At 37.3% G+C, this 20,526-nt stretch overlaps 1 pseudogene; it reads left to right on the top strand.

The window, feature by feature from the left end:
• The first annotated feature begins 999 nt into the window (after window positions 1-999).
• LOC123607601 lies at window positions 1,000-1,770 on the top strand (annotated as a pseudogene).
• Window positions 1,771-20,526: the final 18,756 nt, after the last annotated feature.

Here is a 20,526-nt window from a genome sequence, read left to right as displayed (position 1 = left end):
TTTTTTTTTTTCCAGGAATTTCTCAGGAATTTGATAGGCTTGATATCTTCACCTCTAACACAGGAAAAGAGGTGGCAGGAAAATGAGTATTTTGTTATTGTAAGCAAAAGTAGAAAGTGTCCTGGGCTTGAAATTAAAACATATGGCTTCCAATAGCCTTGTGTGCCTGATTTTAAAACTTCAGCCAGTACAAAAAAAAATAATAAAATAAAATAAAATAAAATAAAGTACATTTTTACTCTTCGGGTCTCAGAAGTGGGCATTTTCAGCAAGTTTATGCCAGATTTAGGGACTGATTGAAATAACATGTAAAACTTCTGGTAACAGAGCTTATGTTCAATAAATGCTCCTTAATGCTGATTTCTACCATAGGATTCTATTCACTAAGAAAGGACTGTTTAGGAGTAGAGAAAATTACCCCAAGGGTGACAGATAATCTTCCAAGGAAGATCATTTCCCAAAAGCAGAATTTGTCAGAAAGAAAGAGATTTGTAACCCATTGCTTACAAGATAAAGTCAGTGTTTAATTTTTATTTTCTCTGAAAATTTGTGAAGTCTCCTATTTTTAATTTTTTAAAGAATTCCTTAGGTTGTAGGAACTGTATGGAAATCTATTTCTGTTACCAGATCATACAACTATACAACCCTATTTCGGTTACGAGATAATAGCACTTCAAACTCGACAATTATCACACTACTTAATTCTCACTATTAACTTGCAAACTCATTATTATTATCCCAACTTCCATAGTTTAAAAAGCTGAGATTCAGAAAGAAAAATCACTTTTGCACATTAAATTCTATCTTCTTTCACTATACTATGTACGTGGAATTCTGAAGGCCATACCACAGAAACCTTTCTGGTTAATTTGGATGAAACATGATTTATTAGGAAAATTTTAGGAGTCTTCAAGGACTTCTAGAATGTTGGCAATCTAGGACAGTGACTGTAAGACTATAAATGACACCTAAAAATCGGTCTGCCACCCCTGCGTAAAAGTAAGCCAGGAAAGCTTGTGTTTGGACATTTTCACTGCAGTAGTAGAGGGGAGACTCTGCTTCGCAGCCTAGTCTGTGGAAGTCTAGTTTGAGGACTGGTTGATGCCCATTCCGGGTCAGATGGTGCTGGAGCAGAACACAGAGGGTGTGAAGTGGACACCTTCCAAGATGATCGCCCAGCTGGGCAAGGAGATCAACAACCCAGAATCCGTGTATTACTGGGCCCAGAAGAACCACATCCCCGTGTTGAGCCCAGTGCTTACAGATGGCTCTCTGGGCGACATGATCTACTTACATTCCTACAAAAGTCCAGGTCTGGTCCTGGACATCGTTGAGGACCTGAGGTTCATCAACACACAGGCCATCTTTGCCAAGCGCACCATCATGATCATCCTGGGCGTGAGTGTGCTCAAGCACCACATCACCAACGCCAACCTCATGTGGAATGGGCCAACTATGATGTCTACATTAACTCGGCCCAGGAATTTGATGGCTCCGATTCTGGTGCCAGGCCAGACGAAGCGGTTTCCTGGGGCAAGATCTGGGTGGACACACAGCCTGTCAAAGTCTATGCCCATGACTCCCTGGTCTTCCCCCTGCTTGTGGCTGAAACCTTCGCCCAGAAGACAGATGCTTTCACGCCTGAGAAGAATGAGGACTGAATGCCTACAGCACCAGCGAAGCCTCCCCTCCTCTATTTATTAGCGTGCACACCCAGTCCTCCCCTTGCTCCTTGGTCAGCAGCAGGTCTACGATAAATGGTCTCTGTGAGCCTGGAAAAAAAAAAAAAAAAAAAGTCCTTCCTAGTCCTAAGTCTAAGAAGGAAGGTGAGATGCTGGCTGTCCAAAAAGGTTAAGACTCCCATATTTCCTGTTTAAAACTGAAGAGTATGTACTCCTACGTCCATTCCAACTCTGACCTCCTGTTATTCCTCCCATCCAAGTACTAATCAGGCCCGACCCTGCTTAGCTTCTGAGATCAGACAAGATCGGGCATGTTCAGGGTGGTTAGATGACCACCTGTTATTCCTATTTAGCCTGAGGCTTAGTTTACTTACTCTTTTATACTCACCCTTGGATCTATAAAACTTTACTCTCCAGCAAGAAATTAGTATCCAGTGGTGAAAGTGACCTTTTAGGCCTTTTTTTTTTAATTGAAATATAGCTGACACACAATGTTACATTAGTCTCAGGAGTATAACATAGTGATTCAACGTCTCCATATGTTATGCTGTGCTCAACACATGTGTAGCTACCATCTGTCACCATACAACCCTGTTAAAATACCATTGACTATATTCCCTATGCAATGCCTTTGATCTCTGTGGCTTATTCATTAAATGACTGGAAGCCCATACCTCCCAGTCCCCTTCACCCATTTTGTCCACCCCCCCCATCTCCTTCCCTCTGATAACCATCAGTTTGTTCTCTGTATTTATGGGTCTGTTCCTGCTTTGTTTGTTCATTTGCTTTGTTTTTTAGATTCCATATATAAGTGAAATCATATAGTATCTGTCCTTCTCTGACTTATTTCTTTTAGCGTAATACCCTGTAGGTCCACCCATGTTATCACAAATGGCAAGATCTCATTCTTTTCTATGGCTGAGTAATATTCCATTGCAGATGATATAGATACAGATATAGATATATAGATACACATACATACATACCACATCTTCGTTACCCATTCATCTATCAGTGGACACTCAGTTTGCTTCTATTTCTTGGATAATTTAAGTAATGCTGCAGTAAACAAACAAATGCATACATCTTTCTGGACCAGCGTTTTTGTTTTCTTTGGGTAAATACTCAGTAATGGAATTAGTGAATCATACGATATTTCTAGTTTAATTTTTTGAGGAACCTCCATACTTTTTCCACAGTGGCTACACCCCACTAACAGTGTAAGAGGGCTCCCTTTTCTCTACATCTTCACCAACATTTGTTATTTCTTGTCTTTTTGAAGAGAGCCATTCTGAATTCTGAGAGGTGTGAAGTGACTGATACCTCACTGTGGTTTTGATGTGCATTTCCAAGCCTTTGTTTTCATTATGCTAAAGTTCCTCCTAACAATTTCACATGTCCAAGAAAGCTGGCTGCCATTTTTCAGCATCAGAAACATTCCCTCCTCTTTCCAATACCACCTACAGTAATGGTCTCTGACCATTACTATATAGTAAATATTTACTGAAAATGATAGGAAGGTTTTTAGTCAAACAAAACATGGATGTGAGAGTCATTATTAAATATTGAGCTCATATTTTGGAAAATGTCTGGAACTTGTAGTCAGTCACTCAATAAGTATTTGTTGACTAAATTAATGACTATGTTGATTCAACCGTGGGACAAAATTGAACACAGAACAGAGGACCAATTCCTATATGAGTGACAGGGAAAAAATTCTTTACCACAGATAGTCTCTGCTGCTTCCTAAAAGGACATACCTTTTATATTTCTGAATAAAAGGAGAACCAGAATCCTTACTGATGAAGCCAAGAGAGATTATTTGTTTGAGATAAGAACAGGAGTGTGTGTGTGTGTGTGTGTGTGTGTGTGTGTGTGTGTGTATACAGAGAGATGAGAGGGTAATGAAAGTGGGAACCAGGTTGACTGAAAAGGCTGCAGAGAAAGGGAAAAAAAGGACTGTTTGCAGTGATGGGAGATAAAATAGAGAGGAAATTGGAAGGAAATTTGGATGCATTTATAAAATTTGGCCACGTGGTATCTGATATAGACTGTTTTTCATGGGTCTTCATGAAATAGTAAAAATATCAATTTTTCTTTAATATAATGTAGAGTTGGTTGTTCCTAGGATATGTCAAAATGCTGAGCTTTGCTTCTCCAAAGGTGGTGAGCAAGGAGCTTGTCACATCCTGCTTAAAGATGCTAACAGTGCTATTTGCTCCAGGCAATCCCATGGATGCCAAGCTCATGTGCCTTTTATATCAGCTTTTTTTTATTTTTAACGTTCTTCAACTGAGAAATAAAATAAGCCTGCTCCCCAGGCTCTCTCCACCCTACCACACACACACACACACACACACACACACACACACACACACCTCAGTACACCATAATACTAAACCACCATATTACTAGACAGACCAGGCTAGTCAGAGAATACAATCAGTTTTCATATAAAATGTGCTGGATGTCCAAGAAGCTTCAAATAAAATGAGGTGAGGTGGGAGAAACTCATCCAAAGGGAGTGTTGGTTTTGAGATTTGCACTTATATTTTAATTTTTTGTATATGTGTCAAAACTTGAGCTATTTAAGTCAAATAATGTTTTGCTGAAGAGATAAGCAATTCACACACTTGGAAAATAAAATCTGTAGTGAAAAGAGAATTTTAGTAAATTATTAAGAATACTACATTTAAGTATGTGTAAATCAGCAGTTTAAAGACATGTTAATAGGACAATATAATAAATTCAAATCAAGTCCACTTGCCATATTTGCTAGACAACGGTCAATTTGGTTCAACATTCCAAATTTTTAAACATTTAAAATGGGATGCATGGCAGTTATTTCAGAACAGAGCTAAGGATAATGACTTTTAAAGAGCAGATTTACTGGATAATCTATGAGATCTTCACTCTAATTCACAAATGGGCAGGTAAATTTCTGCATATAAGCTATAACTTTCAAGAAAGAATTCTTTGAGTGATATTGTTAGCTTTGTCATCATTTATGTGAACTTAAATAAAATCAGATTTTTTTTGAAAAATATATTGCAGTTCAGATCTCCCACTAATTCAGATTTGCCCTGCAGTCTTCATAATTAGCTCAATTAATGACATTGCCATTTCTTTTACCTATGCATTCATCACAAAATTTAACTACTGTTATTGCTCATAGAACTAAGTATTTTGGCTAAGCATTGATGCTACACAAACCACTGAAACTGAAAGCTTTCCTCCTCAATTCACTAGAGAGCCAGGTAGGTGGATATGCAAACACTGAACAGATGATTTTAAAAATGGCAAATATTAATTCAATAGCTTCTACGTGCCTGACACCGTTATAGGTACTGGTAATCTAACAGTTCATAAAGTACAAATGTCCCACTGTCATCTACTTATATCAAAGAAGGTTTGCAAGTACTAGAATATAGACATATGCAATACATTATTAAGAAAATGAAAATGTTCTGCTTTCTGTGTAGAGTATTATTGATATCCTAAATGAAAGTCTTCAACAACTTCAGTTATTGCTATAGTATTCCAAAAGATATTGTGCAATGGAACAGAAGAGATGCCACTGGGGAATCAGAACTCACCTTTGACATTAACTTAGTTTGTGCATTTAGGTAGGTAATTTAACATATCTGGTCAGATTTTAATCATCAATTTTCTCTGTAAAGTGAGAGTATTGATCATATATTATTTAAGATCTTTCTAACACCAAAACTCAGGGATGTTTGTTGGGACTACTTCAAACAGTAAGGGAGGAAAAGGGGGCAATGGGTAATAGTAAAAGACATATTTCCTGAGGAACAATGTTAATCAAGTAAAGATGGGCGCTGCGGTAGTCACTATGGCTATTTACCAAGTATTTCTGGTGTTTTTCATTCTGGAAGTATGGTCAGATTGCACTTGAAGTTGGGCCTGCAGGGGACCTAAGTAGAGACAATGAGAAGCAGAGACTCCAGCTGACCCGAAATGGACATAGGGCCTGAGAAAGATTCTGTTGTTTTGGGCCAGTGAGATTTGGGGCGTTTGTTAGCACAGCATAAACATATCCACCTTGAATGATCTGGGGACTATGTTGGCAAAATGAATTACCAACAGATCCCTTGTCTTCTCTCTCCTTTGTATGTAAAGTTCAAAAGGTTGACTCCTACTAGTTTATGGCTATTACAAAAAAAGAGAGAGAGGGATATTTGATCTTACTATATATACAACTTGCTAGAGACTTAGAAAACTTTTCAAACTGAAAATTGAATGTTGTTTTATCCTTCATTCTTAAACTGAATCTGGTCTACTGGGGCACATTTCATGAGTAGTATTTAAAGATGTACTCCACAAAGGTCCAGCACACATTGCAAAAACTCAGCAGAAACTTATGTTAGATGCTGGACCCAGAACCCCTGTTTTGATCCCCCTCTTATTGCCATGAAGACTGCATTGCCCCTTTATAATATTTTTCAGCCCAATTAGAGATCCTTCTAGATGTAATAACCCCAAGTCTTTGAGTGTTAGAGTTATCAAGTCATTATCAATTTATCAAGTCTAGAAGTTTCCTCAAGCATGTAAAAATGTCCAGCCTATATCAGGCTGATTCACTGAGAACCTGTCTGTTCATACACCACCCACCTCTAACATGTGGGACTCCAACACCAAGCTAGAGGCTCCCACACATCAAATCCTGGTTTACAAAATCCAACCCACAATAACACCTGCCAGCAATAATATTATGACTGTAACTCACATCATTCAAGTGCTGACCACAGCATTATGAAAAAAGTGTTATTTTTATGACTTATTCTAAAGCAAAGGAGGAGGTGAAAAAAAGAAACATGTATGGTCATGAGTTGGCTGGTTACTGGCCTTTTCTGATATGCTTCCAGTGTTCAGACCTGAGACACAAAATGCTAACCTATTTGGAAAGAAATAATGATCCCATTCATCACCCCTAAGTAATAATTCATAAAGTCTGAACTATGTTACTGATAGTGTGTCTTTTTATGCCAGCTTTATTTCTGCTGGTAAATAACAATCCATTTAATTACAGAAATAAATCTGCGATGCCATTCCACAAACTTGAATGTGATAAAAAAGTTTAATAAAATAAACCCCAGAAATAGAGAACTCAATTAGATGCCATTCTTTGGCCTGAGCATCATTTTATTTTAGTTCTTAAAAAACGTCCTCACACTCCTAAACATGGCTGAAGAATGGAGATAATTGCTAGTCCTTCTTATTAGTAGTTACCTTTTCTGAGTCCTCTTTGTTAAAACTATTTAGTTTCTTATTATTTTCAGGCTCTTTGTCACACAGCCTGAACTCTTGCCTATGTTGTATATTCTTTTCTTTCTCCAATCGTTTTCCTTCTTTTTTTTTTTTTTTTTTTTTTTTTTTTTTTTGCTACGATCTTCCCGTCCTAGAAAAGGTAATTTCACACATACTGAATTACTGCAATTTAGGTCAGAGAGACCAGACACCATGAAAATAAGATCTTTATTTAGAGAAAAAAAGTTTCTGATCTATTTCCCTTGTTAAGCTTGTGAGAGTCTCACCTTCTCCTGTGTTATAGTTATTGCAAAAAAAAAAAAAAAAACATTTTTAAGGCACTTTTAAATAAGTTTTGAGAGATACAAATACACCAGCATCTTTCCATAATGCAGCTCAGGATAAGTAAGACTATATTATAGGAAACAAAGGGCTCTGATCTGGATCCTTCTCTTTATGTCATTGTCAAACCCCCCGTGATTTAGTCCAAACTAGATCTGATCTTCTGATCTTCCGTTTTTTTAAGCTAAAGTTATGGAGCAGTTTAATGTACTATGACTAAATTGGTTTTGGCGGTTTGTAAAGGTTTAGGGGATTATATTGCAGGGTTAAATTTTCTTATTTACTTGCTAATAAATATTCATTTCTTTTTTGTGTGTGTGTGAGAAGGGATGTTCACACACTACGCTGGTACTGTTCCAAGAGTTTTACAAAAATTGCATCATTATATCAAATACAACAATATTCTATTTCATAAATGAAGAAACTAAGATTTTGGGAGTTCAAGGAACTCAACCAAGATTACACAGCTCAAAAGTGCTACTGTCAGCACTAAATCCTCAAGGTTCAACAACAGAGAACTGTGATTCCACGTCACATTTTTTTTTTTTAAGTCTACCTTTGCCATCTCCTGCCACCATATGACTAAGCAGTAAGTGAATTCAAGTCAATAGAGATTGTTGAAAATCTTCATTGGACAAAGTGCCACAGCAGATGCTGTAAGACATGAACAGGGGATAAAAAAGAAATGCATGGTCAATTAATGATGGAGCTAGTCTTATATTAGTCAAAGTGTCTAATGAGAGAAAAATAAAGTGAACAGAGAAAGCCATTTTCCTTCTTTTTGACTGACAGCCTGGTCCAGCCAAATGTTTAGTTTACTCTTTACCCTAGAGTGGCATGTCAATAACAGAAAGATGAAATGGTTTGATAGATTTTATTATTTTTTTGTTAGATTTTAGTCATAGCTTTCTACCAGATGCCTCAAGACCCTATCAAAGACTTTATAGCATGTAAGTCACCTTGAAATATTGAGGCTATCTAAAGGAGTAATATCTCTAAGAGACATGTAAAGAGAAAATGTAAAGATGAAAATAGATCCTGAATTAAATTCCTATGACTCTTGCCAGAGAGAAGGCAATGTTGGTGATTTCACATATATTTGAGCATAACAAGTTGAGGCCTTGAAATCTATGCTCAGGACTGATTCTGATGCTTCTCTTTAAGGTTAAATGAGAAAAGCCTTTTCTAAAATGGTAGCTTTAATGTGTAAATAAAACCAAATAGAAGTGCCCACTATATGCAATATCTATCCTATACTAAGCACCAGAGATTCAGAGGGAACCACAACTTATCCATCGTCTTCCATAAGAAGCTCGCAGACTAATGAGGGAGACAGATATTAAAGCATATTAATGCACAAATAAAAATCTAATTGTAGGTGATGATTCGGACTATGGTAAATGAGGAGCGAGTGAGAATAACAAAGATAAACTACTTTAGGTTGGTGGGTGGGTCATGGTCTCACTGTGTAGCCACAGTCCCATCTGAATATTTTTCTCCCTCCTGTATGATCACCTTCACAAACCACGTGGTGACATTTGGTGTCATTTTGAAGATATAGCTGATGTATTTGTATGCAATGTTTTGATCTGTCGTAAAGGTTTAACATTTCTAGAATCTCCATCACTAGGCTCACGACCAACCTTCTTGGGATACCTTAATTTGAGAATATGAATTATGCCAAAGAAAATCTATATATTTACCTTTAATTCCAATTTATTTATATAAAATAAAACATAAATTAATTTTCCACATAGCAAGCAATGTCAATTAAAGCATGATTTAAAGTACAATGTCTGAGTATTCAGCCCTTGAATTTAGAACATACTATATTTTAAATCTCTCATAGCAAATCTGACGCTAAATCAAGAATATTCTAAGTATTTTTTTATTTTTTTATTTTTTTTTTATTTATTTTTTTTTTTAATTTTTTTTTCAACGTTTATTTATTTTTGGGACAGAGAGAGACAGAGCATGAACGGGGGAGGGGCAGAGAGAGAGGGAGACACAGAATCGGAAACAGGCTCCAGGCTCTGAGCCATCAGCCCAGAGCCTGACGCGGGGCTCGAACTCACAGACCGCGAGATCGTGACCTGGCTGAAGTCCGACGCTTAACCGACTGCGCCACCCAGGCGCCCCATGAGTATTCTAAGTATTTTTTTAAAGCCAGTGATAACATTAGGATGTCCAAATCCTATCCATTAATATATAAATAAATATAAATTTCATCACATACTGAAAGTATGTTTTACGTCTAACACATTCAGCTACACAGGTATTTATTGAAGTGAAATAATGGTTAAAAAAAAAATAACAATATAATTATCTGTCATTCCCACCATGAGAGTAGGCAGATTGATTCAGTCAAAAGATATGGGAATTGATACCACTCTCTTAATAATTTATGACACTCGGAAACCTGATGGTTAAATCCTTGTGTGTGTGTTATTTTCCTATAACAAAAACTAAGAAAAGGATGATAAAGTGAGAATAAAAGAAGCAATTCCTTTTCCCTTAACTTCAGTCAAAATTGGGAAAAAGTCAACACTTCCAGAAGAATTCGAGAAACACTTGATGTTGGCAAAACAAGAGTGACATGGTCAGCAGCATACTTTTTTTTTTCTATTCTGAAATTTGAAGGTTTTCCATTTACTAACAAGATTGCACAAACTATTTTCTTTGTTTTCATTAAAAATAGAAATAATTATAGACAATACAGAGGAGAAATCTATGATCTGTAACTTGCCCTAAGTAATGCAGTTCAAGTTGCAAATTTCAGTTCTGAATATGTTTCATAATAAGGGCACAGAATTCAATCTTGATGAACAAAAAATAAACCAGGTTGTTACGAACAAAGGAGAAGACATTTCCATTATAACTTCTGAAAACAGCCACTATATTGGTGGTCTTCCCCATACTCTCAGATTAATCAGAAATTACTGTTTGATGTTTTCTACAGCTTTAGACAGGGACACTGAATCTTTTAAATTCATGAATTGATGTTCAACATTCTCGTTGATTATTTTAATCACATCACACACAGAAGTACTTCAGTCATCCAATATTTCCCAGGAGGTACAGCCTCAATTGCTATCTCTAATCTTTTTTAGAGCACCCTCTTTTGCTGCTGTTCATTAATTAAACATAGTTCTGCTGATACTTCTTTTGGCTGCTGTTCTCCCAGAAGCTGCCCAATTGCTTATCATCAAATTGTGTCCTTCACTGCAACCACATTGGTTCATCATCAGTTATTTCCCCCCTTCAAAATTATGTTCCTCTATTCTAATATTCTTTGATGACTTGATAATTCTTTACAAATTCCACCTCATTTATTCAAATTACTATTCTTCAAAGGCACTATCAATCTTTCTTTGTGATCATTTCCTTATTCTCCAAAGGAATTTAAGGCTCCAATATCAACCGAAGACATACGAAAGTAAATGCCCAGATTAAAGAGTAAATTTCAATCCAGGAGCCGAGTCTAATACCAAGAATCTGTGGCAGTGAGGGAAAAAAAGCAGGAATTAGGATAATAATAAGGATTTACCATGTTATTTTCATGCAGTGAATTTATTAATTCAAAACGCAAATATGTATTGAGTACCAATAATGTGTCAGACACTATACTGGGCAGTCAGGCAGGCAAAGTAGAAATAGTATTTTTTGTCAGACTATTTTTTCAGTGTGGTCCCAATCATATGCTCTTCTCATTATGTAATTTTGATACTTCTCCTGTAGAGAAAGAAGGGTCTATATTCTTTCCCCATGAATTGCATGGGCTTCAAACTATGCCAGAACTGATGTTATTTGACTCCTGAAGCTAGAGCAAAAAAGCCACATAGTTTCTGTATGACATTCACTTAGAAGCCTTAAGCTGCCAGGTAAGCAGTCTGACTATCCTGAGGCAGCCACGCTGTGAGGAAGCCTAAACAAGCAACCAGCAGGAAAGGAGGCCCCCAGTTTTTGTTGAGTTCCCTACAACAGCTGTCACCAATTGGCTAGTCCTGTGAGTGAGCCATTTTGAAGTGGACCCCCAGGGGTGCCTGGATGGGTCAGTTGGTCGGGCATTAGGTCAGGTCATGATCTCACGGTTTGTGGGTTGGAGCCCCACTTCAGGCTCTGTGCTGACAGCTCGGAGCCTGGAGCCTGTTTTGGATTCTTCCCCTCTCCTGCTCATGCTTGTGCGCTCTCTCTCTCTCTCTCTCTCTCTCTCTCTCTCTCAGAAATAAACATTAAAAACAAGTTTTTTTTTAAATGTTTCTTTTCTCCCAAAGCAAAGTTAACAAAAAAAGTAGATCCCCAGCCTCAAGTGAAACCACCCCAGCTGACGCTGCACAGGGCAGAGCAAGTCATCCTTGCTGAGCCCAGACCAACTGTCGATTCAATAATTACTGTTGTTGCAGTTACTGAGCTCTGGGGTACTTTGTTACTCAGTGATAGGTAACAGATACATCCCATACTTCAGAGTGCTTACAACCTATAGTGGAAGACAGAAAATATTACCACCTTAAATTTAAGTTACATAGTATGGTGTATACAATGGTTTCATATAGTTCATCATGTTTGGGTTAGTGGGTAAGAACTTTCACCCCAGAAAGCCACATGTCCAACTGAAACAACAGCTTTGTGTGAATTAGGAATAGCTACTCCTTCCTCATGAACTTCACTGTTATTTACTGACATACATGAGATACGAGTCTAGGATCATCATGAGCATGAGAGACATCCCTCAAGTTATGTGTGTAGTGTACTTACAGCCCAGGACAAAATATGGCATTCAAAAAGCCCCCAAAAGTCAGAAATTAAGTTCAGGAAACCAGAAGCAGAACCCTATTTAATGCCTTTTGACAGAATACTCTTCCTAAGCCTTAATATAGTTATGACCTACAAATTACACTGCCAGGAAGCTTTCTTTTTAACTTCCAAGTCTAGATTCTTTTTCTTTTTTTCTGAGAGAGAGAGAGAGAGAATGCAGGGGAAGGGCAGACATAGAGGGGGGCATAGAATCTAAAGCAGACTATGCACTGACAGCAGCGAGCCCAATGTAGGGCTCAAACTCACAAACCGTGAGATCATGACCTAAGCCAAAGTCAGACACTCAACTGACTAAGCCACCCAGGCATCCCCCAGGTCTGAATTCTAATAGTAATAATGATACTACTATTTTACTACAACAACTACTAAAAATACACTTATTGATCAGTGACTAATTATTAAATATTTTACTAAGCATTATTATTTAATCTTCAAGCAATTCTATAAGATAAATACATCGACATTTCATGGAAAAGGAAACTGAATTATAATTAAGTAAATTCAATTGCCCAAAGTCATACAACATGTGAACAGTGGTGTTAAATGTGAACTCAGATAGCCTCAGTACACAGTATATGCTTTTAATGACTGCATACCCTGTCCTCTTTTGTGCTATAGTGATGGCCAACATTCACAGTTTACTCATCTTAGCTGCCCAATTTATTGCAAGTTCCTGGGGGCAAAAATCAAGTCTTAGTGACCATTTTATCTGTATAAGCACTAATGAAGGGCCTGGCATATGTGTGGTTGGTGCCCAGTACATAACTGTTATCTAAATGTATGAAAGAATGAATTATATAGGTCACTTCTCCTCCCTAGTCTATAATATCCTCATTGGGAAAATGAGCAATTTATAGATGGTCAGGAATATCTTTTTCAGCGTGGAAACTGTTACGATTCTCTCACCTGAACTACCTCTAAGTAAAGCTGAAACTGAGAATTTTCATTCACTTTTGCCTATCCCCAGACTAGAAAATAATAAAATCTCATAGGGTTGTACTTAGACTGACTTCTTTTCTCAGCATTGGGGATATCTTGTACTACTTTAGTGAAACAGATCATACATTTTGGATCCTTGAGAGACACCCAGGTAAAAGAGTCATACCTTTGTTCTTAGAGATTGGTGGAGAAATAGAAAAATCCTCAGTGCACACAGGGCTTGGCAGTTTTGAGTCAGGGCAGACAGAAGTCAGAGTTGAGATGCCGATGTAACTTTTTTGGGTCTCTTTGGTCCTCAGGAACAACCCATCCCATATGTCCTCACCACGTGAACCACAAGTAGGAGAAATGGGAAATGAAAGCTCCTTTTACAAGGTAGCAAAATGAACTCCATTGTTATATTATAGTTCTTGGAATTCAATATATAAATATTATGGAATGCTGAGTCAGCTTTAAAAGGGAGATGCTCTCACTCTGCTACTTAGTCTCATTTTGCATTTTTTTTAATTGAGTGAAGAGGAGGGCTGTGTTAAGTTCATTACCAAGCAAAATTACTCAGCATAAATCTTTCCTGTTGAGCTCGTACAAATGAGAGATGTGGATGTATGTCCCAGATTCTCTGCTCCATTTAGGTGTCATAGTCCTCACATCAAAGTCATTTTTTTTTTTTTTTTTTTGAGAAATGCTCACATTTTTTCTACTCTGCAATCTATTGACTACTCTCCCATGTAATTTCCCTGGGCTTCCTGGGTTGTTCCATTCCACTATTTTCTCAGCAATGACTTTAGAAAAGGAATTTGTTATCTTTAGGACACAGTTCATGCCCTCCTTTTCTTACTTCATATTCTTGTCAAGTTATCTGTAAAATGAGTCATTTCTTATGTTCACAAACATGGTAAAATTAAAGTTACTACCTTTGGGTGAAAGAAAACAGCCCAAATGAGTAGAAAGCAATTTTTTTTTTATTAAAGGGTTAATATATGTTATTTTGACCCTACAGATATTTAAACATTTTTCCCTGTTCATAAGCACAAGAATTATATTACATTCTTGAATCTAACTACCATTGCATGTGCCCCTCCTTTCTTTATGGTGTCAAATATACATTTATTTTATTGCTAATGCTTTAGTAAATTCCTAGAATTTATACCTCTGTTATGAGCCTTACTGTTCTGTGATTTCCTAGACTTATACTCCTATGGATCCTTGTAAATATTTTCCCTTTGTGTCTGTTACCATAATAGCTATAGACAAGCAATTCTGTGAAGCCTTCGAAGACTTTTCCTCCCAGGGTTACCCAATTGCCTCACTCACATTAAACTTTGGATATCAGCCAATTTGCTCCAAATAAATGCAACAGACTATCAAACTCTTGCTTACTGGGTTTCTTTCCTTTCCTTTTCTTTCTTTCTTTCTTTTCTTTTCTTTCTTTTTTTTTTTTTTTTTTGTCCCTTCTTTGACAACAGCATCTAATGACACACTCTCTCTCCTCTGTTTCCATGGCTAGTAACCCTGAGGTCGCTTTGACTCAGATTCTTTCTTTGAGATAAACAGACCATTAGGAATTCGTGTATATACTGCTTGGCACAGAGATGTACAGAAAATTGGAATGATGGTCACACACTGTTCTCTGTCTTTGGTTTCCCTTGTTACTTTTTGTCTGCCTCACTGTGAGGAAACATTGGGCTCTCTGTTTCTTCCTAACCTTTAATTATTTGGTATATTTTGGATTGTGTGTAGCCTCCTAATAAGATCTGAACCCACAAATCTCCTCTCATTTATACTTGTCATGCAGAATTACAGATTTTTTATAAATGTGGATGGCCTTTTTACTGCTTGGCTTTCCACCTTCCCTTTCCTTCCTTCCTTCCATCCTTCCATTTATTTATTAGACATTTATTGAACGTAATAGGTATATACAAGGTATTGTTCCAGATGCTTGGACTAACTTGCTCAGCAAAAGAAATGAGATTCCTAGTACTTATATTTCAGGAAGGCAGGGAAAGGAATAAGGAAGGAAGGGAGGAAGGAGGGAAGGTAGGAATGAAGGAAGGAAAGAGAAAAAAAGAAGAAAAGAAAGAAAAGGGAAGAAAAGAAAAGTAAGAGAGAGAAAGAAAGGAGGGAGGGAAGGAAGGGGGAAAGTAAGGAAGGAGGGAGCGGAAGGAGAAAGGGAGAAAAATGAAGGAAAGAAGGAAGGAAGGAAAGAAGGAAGCAAGGAAGGAAGGAGGGAAGGAAGGAAGGAAGGAAGGAAGGAAAGGGAAAAAGGAAAAGAGAAAAAAAAACATGAACAGGATAAAAAAACAGTGATGAATCTCTAACAGCAATTACAAAAGGTAAGGTAATTGAGGATGACAAGGGGCAGGGAAGACTACTGGAGATTTCTTAGTTGAGTTGAAATGACCACAGTAAGAGAAAAAAAGTTAGCCATGCAAGGTTTTACAGTAAAAACATTCCAGGCCAATGGAACAGCATATTCCATGATGTGTGGGAAAAAACATGGCTTGACAACAGGACAGAAGTAATACAACACAAATGGTAAAATCCAAACCTGAGAGCAGGAAGAAGGCACTGCATCCTACCTTGTTACCAGAGAATGAATAATGACACTCTAAAGGGGACAATGATCATCTATTTTCCCTATTCATTTGTTTCAATGATGCACAACAGAACTCAGCTTAATCCACTAAAGACTGAACTAAAAATCTGTAAAACTGCCAACAGGTAACTAACTCAGTATATCTGGTTCTATTATGTTACCTCAGCTCTTCCTTTTGCACCTTTTTTTAATAATAAAATATCTTGGAATTCTACAGAAGAATGCTTGCCTGATATAACACCAAAGAAAGTTTGAGAACTAGGAGATGGAAATATATGCACATGTGTGCCAAGAAACAGGTACAAGACTACTGTGCTATTCATAACAAACAACCAAATGTTATTCTTTCTAAAATAGATACATTTTAGGATATTTATACAGTAGAATAAATTGTGACATATTTATAAAATAGAATGAAAATGACCCAAGTAATGATACAAACAAGAACGTGAATGAATATCACAAATGTAGAGTTGCATGAAAAAACCCAGACATAAAAGCATGCATACCATTATGATTCAGGTTACTTGAACTTAAAATAGACTAAAAAAACATCATTTTGAATGCATGTGAATAAACTAAAACTATAAAGAAAAGAAAAGTAATAATCATGACCCTACGAGGAAGTGTAGTAAGGAGGTGAGAAGAAAATGGATTGGAATTTACCAATTCTGGGGAGCAGGAAGTTACAAATATACAGCCTGAGTGGCATTCCAGGGGTGTTAATTTCATGGTAAATTACTGACCTATATATTTTTTCTGGCAGACTCATCTCTATGGATGCTAAGTTTCACAATAAAAAAAAATTGTTAAAAATAGAGAATAACATAGTTCCTGTACATACTAAATATTTCACTTATTAAAGTAGATGGCATTGTTAACTTGGAAAATACATTTCCCTGATTTGTGAAAGGAAGCAGTAAGTTAAATGTCTTCTGAGTGTTTGTGGTTCTACTGAGTGGAACCATACTATCTTAGGGATCATGTTACTTTTATTTATTTTTATTTTATTTCTTTAAATATTTGTTCATTTTGAGAGATAGAGAGAGCATACATGAGCAGGGAAGGGGCAGAGAGAGAGAGACAGAGAGAGAGACAGAGAGAGAGAATCCCAAGCAGGCTCTGTGATGTCAGCGCAGAGACAGATGAGGGGTTTGATCTCAGGAACCATGAGATCATGACCTGAGCTGAAATCAAGAGTCAGATGCTTAACTGACTGAGCCACCCAGGTTCCCCTACTTTTATAAGTTAAAGTAATATTAGCTGTTGGAACAGATACACCCAGATTGTCAATAATTAATAACTGTTTTACTGGCAAGGTCTGAAGAGATGGTGTTTACATGTGGTCACTGGTGGCTGATAGAAGTTCTGCCAAGATATTTAATTGTACCTCAGGTTGAGCAGAAAAAGAGAGACACACGGGAGATCATGCAGGAGGATTTTGGGGGGGCAAGCCTGGGAATGGCATACATCACTTCTGCCTACATTTTTTGAGGAAAACCCAGTAACATGGCACCTCATAGATGGGAAGGGAGCTGGGCAATGCACACCTTGTCTGAAGAGTTCGGTCTTGGTGAAAAGATACTCTGGAAGGTTTGGCCATCATGAACTTGAGGTGGACAGCTGGCTAAGCCTGCTATAAGACTATCCAATTCATTTTTTCATCCAGCCTTATATTCCACAAGCTAGACGACAAGCAGGTGAAGGGAAAAGAAGTGCACCAGGGTTTGAAGCATTTGACTTTCCTCTTCTCCAAGCCACCCTTTAATGTGATCCATGCAGATGATTACTTTGTGTTTTAAGAAACCAGAGATTGAACATTTATGTTTTTGCTCAATTGTGAGGATGTAAATGTATGTGCACACATATATAACATAACACAAAGAAGCCCTGCTTGGAGTTTTTGAGAGAACATTGCAAAACATTCAACATTCAAAACAAGGAACAGTTCTGCTGAGAGATTAATCTTCATTCTTACACAGTAATGGGTGAAATTTGGAAGTAGAACCTTGATTCCTTGATTCACACCAACAAAGGAATATTTCCAAGAACCTCTGTTCCACATCAAAATCTTAATTTGTTAAAGCAAACAATACCCTTTTATAAATGCTTAGTACATTTTCAGACTATTCCTAAACTGTATGTTCTCTGTTATTAAAAGTCAGCTCTAGACATGTAGGCCTTTCAAGAAAGGAGACTTTGAAAATTCTAATTTCCTAATAGGCTACCCCAAAAGGCTGAATGATCACCAAGAACTGGAAATTGTGGAAATTCTGCTTCTGTGACTCCAAATTAGAGCTTACAGAGCCTCTGACATAACCAGCATATAAAAGAGCATCACAGCACCGGGGTGATTTAAACATGAGAAACAGGTACAGGTAATGTGGTTTAGAGCCAAATCACTGAAGTACTGAAGATTAAACAGAATTAATGAATTTTAGGCTGCAGTCTCCATAAATGAGCCAACAAACATCCAGCAAAATCCTGAACTGCAGCCTTGAAATAAAGAGCTGAATGTAATTCAGTGCATATTGGTTGCCTAGAAACTAACTTGCAAGGGGGCTGGGGAGGGAAAACTACAAAACATGAAGGGTTCATAGGTTTAATAAGGAAATTATTAACTCTGAACTGCTTTGCAATATATGTGTTCTCTAATGCTCACTTCTAAGAACTTCTTCAAGTATCAGAGAGCTAGGTTAGAGGGCACACAGAAGAAACTGCTATAGGATGACAGGACAATGGCCAAGGCTTAGGGCAACCATTGAGAGCAAACACCATCATCACATTCAAACCTGCAGTCATTGCAACCAGAGACCATCTCAAACTGTTGACAAACTGCATCTCTCAGTAAAACTTTCTTATTTACTTTTCCTAAATTATCTTCCTACATACAGCTGAGGGCTTGCCTACTACATGAAACACTTCTCCATTTCATGAGCTCACTAAGGATGTTACAAATAAAAAACAAAAATGACAGATAAGGAATGGGAGAGTTAGAAGAGAGCTGAATAGCTTTCATATTAGGAAAACTGAATGTGCAGAGAAATGGAACACACGTGTTCATCCAAAAGCCTTTTGGAAAAGGAGGAACTAGATTTTAAGTTTTAATCATCAACCACAATACATTAAGGGGTCACTGACAAGGCACATGTCACACTCCCTGTTATTAGTTCAGCTTCTTGTTTTTACTTAGAGAAACTGAGGAGGTGATGCTCAGGTGGCATATCATGAGCAGCATTTTAGCATTTCCTCTAAAACCATTAATAAACAGCTCTCTCGATTTTAGCAGAGTGAATACACATGAGATACTGTGCTTTAGCATCTTAGCTTGAAAGAGTTGCTTAGGGAGGACATATATTATCCTTATTATTTTTGACAGGAATTAGGTCAGATTAATTAGTTTAAAATTCAGCTGAACAACAGCGTCTTTGCTAATTACTTCAGGGTGTATACATAATTCATTCACAATAGTGGAAAAAAGGAAAATACTGAGGGAGAATGCTACACAACCCTGATCCCTTTGATGGGTGATTCCTAAAGAGAGAACCCTCTGTGACCTACAAAGGGACACAGGGAGCAGAGTATCTGCAGTACTTTATTTAGTATGAGGAAAATATTTATTTATATAAATATACATATTTATATAATCATATGTTTTTAAGCATCTATATTTAAAATATTTAACAATGGAAATATACCTTTAAAAATAGAATATAAATGTCACAGTAAGACAAAGTAGAGAGTGAATGATTAAGAACAATGGTTTTGGAGAAAAGGTTCTCTCAGCTCAACTCCTTGCAAGCTTTGTGACCTTGGGCAATGTGCATCATTCCCTAAATTTCAGGTTGTTGTTAAAGTAATAATAGAGTTTAGCATCTAGTTTAGGGCTACTTGTCAGAATTAAATGAGATAATATATGTAAACCATAGCAACTGACAAAGTATTTGTTTATTTTAAAGATTTTTTTAAGTTTAAGAGAGCAAGCAAGTGCCAGAGAGAGTGGGGGAGAGGCAGCGAGAGGGAGAGAGACAATCCCAAGCTGACTGGAGCCTTCAGTGTAGAGCCCAACGCAGGGCTGGAACCCATGAACTGTGGGATCATGACCTGAGCCAACATCAAGAGTCCAATGCTTAACCAGATGAGCCATCCACGCACGCCACAAGTGACATGGTGTTTAATATTTGTTAGGTATCATTTCTATATCAGCACAGGAAATTAAATAAATCTTTGCCATGCCATCTACACACTTAAATTAGTCCCCAAATTACCTTTAAATTAATTACAGCTTTGGCTTGAATTGCATTCAGCAAAAGGGGGCCCTTTAAATATAGGTTCAATTTTCTAAACGGTAAAATGGATTAAAATATTTTAGTAGATTAAATATGCACTGATATTAACCAAAAGCAAAACTGTGCAAGGGCACTTGGGCAAAGAGGAGAGTGTAGTACCTGACCATAGTCTTACTCGGGTCTAAGAAAGGATTTTAAAATCTATTTTTTTAAATACTTATTCATTTTTTTTTTGAGCGAGAGAGAGGGACAGAGCACGAGAGGAGGAGGGGCAAAGAAAGAGGGAGACAGAGAATCCGAAGTCGGTTCCAGAGCCTGCACAGAGCCTGACATGAGGCTCAAACCCACAAACTGTGAGATCATGACCTGAGCCAAAGTCAGATGCCCAATCGACTGAGCCACCCAGACATCCCAAAATCTTTATCAAAGAAGTCCAAATGACAATTTTTTTTATGGAATCTCCTGATATTTAAATTTGTGTTCCCATGTTTTCAAAAAATCATATGAGAGCTGGGCACCTGGGTGGCTCAGTGGGTTAAGCGTCCAACTCTTTCTTTTTTTTTTTTTTAATGTTTATTTATTTTGAGAGAGAAAG

The sequence above is a fragment of the Leopardus geoffroyi genome, chromosome A2 (assembly GCF_018350155.1).
Source record: "Leopardus geoffroyi isolate Oge1 chromosome A2, O.geoffroyi_Oge1_pat1.0, whole genome shotgun sequence".
Lineage (NCBI taxonomy): Eukaryota > Metazoa > Chordata > Mammalia > Carnivora > Felidae > Leopardus > Leopardus geoffroyi.
Note: the sequence above shows the minus strand (reverse complement) of the source record. Positions and strands in the feature narration are given on the sequence as shown.